At 29.1% G+C, this 6,000-nt stretch overlaps 1 long non-coding RNA gene across 1 annotated transcript in view; it reads right to left on the bottom strand.

Annotated features, from left to right (window-relative positions):
• Window positions 1–1,908: 1,908 nt before the first annotated feature.
• LOC142319180 (uncharacterized) overlaps window positions 1,909–6,000 on the bottom strand; it is a 41,509-nt gene continuing 37,417 nt past the window's right edge. Inside the window, exon 3 of the long non-coding RNA XR_012755129.1 lies at window positions 1,909–1,923. This is a non-coding gene — a long non-coding RNA (uncharacterized LOC142319180). The remainder of the gene's footprint in view (window positions 1,924–6,000) is intronic.

The following is a 6,000-nucleotide window of genomic DNA, read 5'->3' as shown; positions in this document are numbered from 1 at the left end:
CTAATAAATTAGAACTCTACTTGTTTTATGATTATGATGAAAACGGAACGTATTATTTTTCTAAAGTACATTGCTTATAAAAACTTTTATGCATGACGGTATATGATATAGCATTTTAATTTACAATCTTTTATACTTATTTATTTTTATGTATTTAGAGTTTTAATGATCTTTTCTTATATGGAAATTTCATACAATAAATGAAAACTTTCTGTTTATACTAAAACTACCTACAGAATTAATTCACAGTTTCATCAACACGTCCTCATCTTAGTATCAGGGATTACCTTATCATTTAAAATAGCTTTCAGCAGAAATTGTGTTATTAGTAGAAGCCAGAAATGAAATATGGAATGCATGTCTCTTTAGAAATCAATTATACTTAAACATTAGAGAATAAATAAATTCTAGTAATTTTTGTTTTACATGCACGCACACATACACGTGCACACACACACACACTTATCTATCACATTGTCATTATTTTTATAAAAAGTTTTTGTTGGTCAGATCACATTGCACATCACTCCAGTTATCCATAATAACTTCTTCATTATCATAAATGTTATAATAATTATCCATGCAACGCCACCACTGTGTACCATCTGTTCAAGTATGTTGGTTAGAACTGCTGGGAGGAGAGAAAGAACAGCCAATGTTACAAGTGACAAGTTGAGACTTACAAATGTTTATCAAATATAAGAATAAATAAATACAATTACTGATTGTTTTCCTATTATTTTATGCCTTGTACATTTCAAGTTTTTTTCTGAATTCATTAAAGGATGACATAGATGGTTAGTTAAAAAAAATGTTTACAGTACTATAAATTGAATGGTAGTTATACCCATGTTCAGAAGACTGGTTTATTAATCAAATCTTCAACCACTGAAATTTTAAACATAATTTCACACCCTCGTAATATATAAGCGAGAATAATTTATTTCCATGTTATGAGTCCCATATTCCATTTAATATCATTACATGATGCAGTTTAAAATATGACACTATTAATTCCCAAAACAACAGAAGAGTGCGTTCTAAAATAGTAATTTTAAAATAACTTAATCACTGAAAAATAAATTGTTTTACTTTTTAATTGTAAACTTGTGTTACCTTAAAGGTTGTATGTGGATATGTGATACTCATATGGTTATTTTACAACATATGAAAAATTGTAAGCTAAACTGAGATAAAAACCTGGCAGCTCCAGATGAAAGTTGATTTTCTTGAAATTTGTTTTTAAGATTTATTCACATATTTTTACCTGCTGATTTTGAATATATAAACATAATTTTTTGTTTGTTCGTAGATGGCATGAATAAAAGAAGAAATGAAATATAATTAAAAGAAATCATAATTAAAAGAAGAAATGAAAAGTGATATATCAATTATAATGAAAATCAAAAATTAAATATTAATTATGTATTTGATACTATAAATAAACTAAAAGATGCTCTAAATAAACTATAAGATTTATAGTTTTCCTCTATCCTTCCAACATCTAGGATAGTTCTTTTTTTGCCTAAAGATAGTTTATAATTAGCTAATTTATCTGAATAAAATATTTTTTTATTTATTTACTAATAAATGTGGTGATATGAATACTAATATAATTAAAAACTAATTACTTTGTTATATTTATATCCAGCATGAAACATATTCCATTATTTTAAACTGATAAAATACAAGAAAAATAATCAAGAAAGCAAGATTTTAATGATTTTTTTATGAATTATGTAATATTGTAAACTAATTAATGGAAACGAATTTAAAAAAAATTTAATTAATTAATTTTAATTTTTAAAATAGATTATATTTTATTTTAATCATATTTAATACCAATTCCATACACAATCCAGCTAATTCAAGATCTAAATTCCATTCCACTACCAGTGCATTCTCAAAGATCCAGTGAATTTTCTGAAAAAATATAAAGTTATGAATTGAATCAAATTTGACTTTTGATAACCATTTCCTAAAATTAAAATAAATTACTAAAACTATCTCACCAAGTGAGGCGTGAGATCAATCATTGTATCTATTTGCAATGCTAGCTAAATTTTAAGCCTTAGCATCTATTATCATTTCTACTTACTCTCCTGGTGAACATTTTCTATATACAGGAATTGCAGGCAAGTGACCAAACCGTAATATTAAATTTCAACATTTTTGTTTTCTGTTGTATACAGATAATTATATTAATGTTAAAAAAGCTTACCTTTTAATATGAATACAGAATTTTATATTTTTGTTAAGTGATTATTAATAACAAATAATAAAGAAACTGACTTGAAGTTTTTTACCCCAAGTATGAGTATAATGTTCATTTAATGCAAAATAAAAAATCTAGATAATACATAATGAAAGAAGTTTTCTACCTACAACACATTCTGTAGTAATGACCTTTTATTCTTATTACAATATATTTACTAGTACTTCTTAATTTTTAACTAATGATATTGTATTAATAGTCAGAATAAAAGAGGTTTATTTACTCAAACTAAGATATACCTAAATATCTTTTATCTGAATTTGATAAGTATTGTATAATTAATAAAGCTTTTTAAATTATTACAACTTTATAAAAACTTGACATTTTTTTGTTAAGGATAAGGAGAAAGTAATAATAATTCTTAATAGAGTTACTTTGTAGCTACACTGAAAAAAGTTGTTTCTGTAATTAAAAATTGAAAGAAATGAAGAATTATTGAAAATTCAATTAACAGTTAAAAAGAGAAAAAATTTATTAGTGAAAGCAAACTCAAAATAGTTAATAAAACTATTTAATAATTATAACTACTAATAAGTATTCACTATTTTTAGTTAACTAAAACATTAAAATAATTAGTGAAGGTAGTAATGATTGGTGAAAGTACACCACAAAAAATGTTAAAAATAGTTTTACGTTTCATTCAGTCAAACTAAGATATTATCAGCTCAAAATCAATTTTTCAAAAAAAAATCAAGCTTTCTGTTTATGATTAATACCAACACAATTCACAATTGATAAATGAAAAAGGTATCTCCTGGACAAAATGATCTGCCACAAGCTATATTAGCAAACTTTTCACGGCTAACACCTTTTCAAATAACAGAAATAGATAATATGTACACAGTTTTCACCCTACCAAGTTGAAGAAGTGTATATAAAGAATTATTTTGTTAGACGGATAAATTTAACCTTTTTGAAAATGGTAAATATTTAAAGTAATGAACCTTTTGGTTTAAACTATCTGTCCCAGCCTTTCTTATGGCTGTGATGCATATAAAGCACCTGAGGTACAAGAGGAAGTTATTTGATAAAATGCAATCATGTTCATACAGCCACCTAACTGTGGTGGTAGAATGAAGGTTTTAGGGCTAAATATATCTTCATTTGAAGGGCTTGGCATGCTGATATACAAACATCTATTGGCTTACTATTGCTGAAATGAAACAATCGTAATATCTTCTCTAAGCACTGTTTCATGCAGAGTTGATGTCTATGGAACACATAAAAAAGGAACTGAAACTCACTTAACTGCCTAGTGTGAAGATGTGTTATTCTGATCTACTTCTTCTTCCCTTTCAGTGAAATAGAATTTCAAATTAAATTGAATTTCAATTGAGTGGTACATGTAATTCTTAGTGCTTAAAATTGTCCTTGTTTTGTCTGTACTTTAATAAAGACAGTTGACAGTATTGAATGTACTGGTAAACACTTATGTAGCAAATATATTAATGTAAAACTATTAATATAAAAGTATATAAATTATTCACCTTTAATCTCAAGATGATATTAAACCTTTTATAAAAGTGGATGTGACTCTTTTTTTACATCTTTGAGTTCACATATTGCACTTAAAAGAACCCAAATGTTTCTGTAGGTATAATTTTATTCCACTAAGATAAGTCATGAACTCTTCTCACCATGACTGAATTATTTCAATACTTAAATCATCATAATTTAATCACTACCTTATGCAGGTGAAGAGCTTTACATTAAAAGCCTTTTCACATAATTTAAAAATTTCTCTGACAGGCCAAAACATTGTTTTATCAGCAAGTATTTTTCAACAAATAATTTTATATCTTCTATAGACATTAAGTGGAAGGCAAGATATTTTCTTGTTACCATACTTAACTTGAAAACTATCTTCCCAAACAAGAAACCTTTCAAAACATCTTTAAGATAATTTAACTATTTAAAAGCATCATCATTTAAGATAAAATCATTATTTTTATGCTAGGGGATGCCCTAGCATTGTTTGAATGTTAGCCCCCAGCTTAAACTTGCAACGCAATGCTGCATTCATGTGGGCCAACATACTAAAAATGCTCAATACAGTCCATCGTTCATTCATCTGTCTTGCCACGGTAAGTCTGCTGGTGAACAACGGTTACCCAACTCTTTACAGCAGAAGGAAGCAAATGATATGCTTCTACACAGCTTGATTAAAGCGTAGCCAACTCATCCAGCCTTTGATGTGGTATTCTTGAATCAGCATGCTAACCGATACCAGGAATAGCCGAGATCTACTGCTCCGTTAGGCACCAGAGCTCAACGCCTTTTCTCAGCTCTAATTATGCAATTACCTCCAATCTTTATTGCTGTTCCATGTTATTACCCTCCTTGCCAGCCTTTTCACATTAATTACTGCTTTCATCTTTATCAGTGTAACAAACAGAAGACAAATCTCTTAATCTTATAAAATGAATTTTACAATATTAAAAATAGCATGAATCCTGATGTTACAGTTTATACAGACGGTTCTAGAAATGTTAATTCTGTTGGTTGTGAATTTGTTGTTGGCAACAAAACACACATGATTGGCCTTCCCATCATCACTAGTATTTTCATTGCAGAACTGTATGCCATTAATAAGGCCTCAAGTATAATTAGCCCAAAATATTGACATGTTCTTGTTTGCTTGATTCCATGAGTGCCCTTCAGGTGATTAATGACTTCATCTTTAGACACCCTGTTGTCTGTGACATTCATTGCCATTTCACAAATGAGTAGACATAATGGAACAATGAGCTTCTGGTGGTTCTCCAGTAATATAGGAATTTCAGACAATGAGGGCACAGACAGTGCGGCAAAGGAGGCTTGTTTCCAGTCTCCTTTCACCAATAGGGCTACCTCAAACTATCTTGTCTGTTTTTTGAAGAGGGTGATTCATGATGAGTGGCAAAGTGAATGGGATGCTTGGACAACAAGAACTTCCCCCAATTAAGAACATACTTTCACTGTTGAGCTCCTCATGCAGAAATAATTGTCGAGAAAAGGTTATTATAATCTGTTTGCAAATAGCGCACACTAGACAAACTTATGGGTATATGATGTCTCAAACAGATGTACCAGTTTGTGCTCACTGCAAATGCCGGCTGACAGTGTATCACACCCTTGTGTTGTTATTCAACATTGTGTCTCAAGTTTAAGCTGGCGGCTAACATTTGAACTACGGTAGGGCATTCCCTACCTTAAAAATAATGCTTTTATCTTACTTTGGCTTTTTATGTTTTTGAAATGCTTTTATCTTATGTTTTACAGTTTCTTAGGGCTGTTCATTTATACTCAGTAATTTAAATTACTGTAATGTGTATCAGTTATTCATGCAATTGCTATATAGCAGTTTGAAATTTTAATTGAGACATAAAATGTGATTTATGTTTCTTTACTACAATAAGCATATTGTGGCTGGGCAATGACAACACCAAAGTATTTTTCGCCTAGAATAAACCCCCAAAAAAAAAAATTGATTGATAAAAATCTTCCAGATACATTTATATATGATCAATGAATCTCTGATGAGAACTCTGAAGCTTATATGTCTATGAGGAATCTACTCTTACTCTGAATGTAACTGGAAATGTAATAGTAACTGTACTAGTAAAGATAAAGAAATATATATACCAGGGGCTAGGCAGAATCATAAAGGACTTAAATTATAGTTTGAAGTCCTTATAGTTCTGCATAGCTCTGAACTCCTTGAAAAGCTCTAACTTAGAAAGATG

The sequence above is a fragment of the Lycorma delicatula genome, chromosome 2 (genome assembly GCF_047948215.1).
Source record: "Lycorma delicatula isolate Av1 chromosome 2, ASM4794821v1, whole genome shotgun sequence".
In the NCBI taxonomy this organism is placed as follows: domain Eukaryota; kingdom Metazoa; phylum Arthropoda; class Insecta; order Hemiptera; family Fulgoridae; genus Lycorma; species Lycorma delicatula.
The sequence above is the reverse complement of the archived record's forward strand: the minus strand, read 5'-3'. Positions and strand labels throughout refer to the sequence as shown.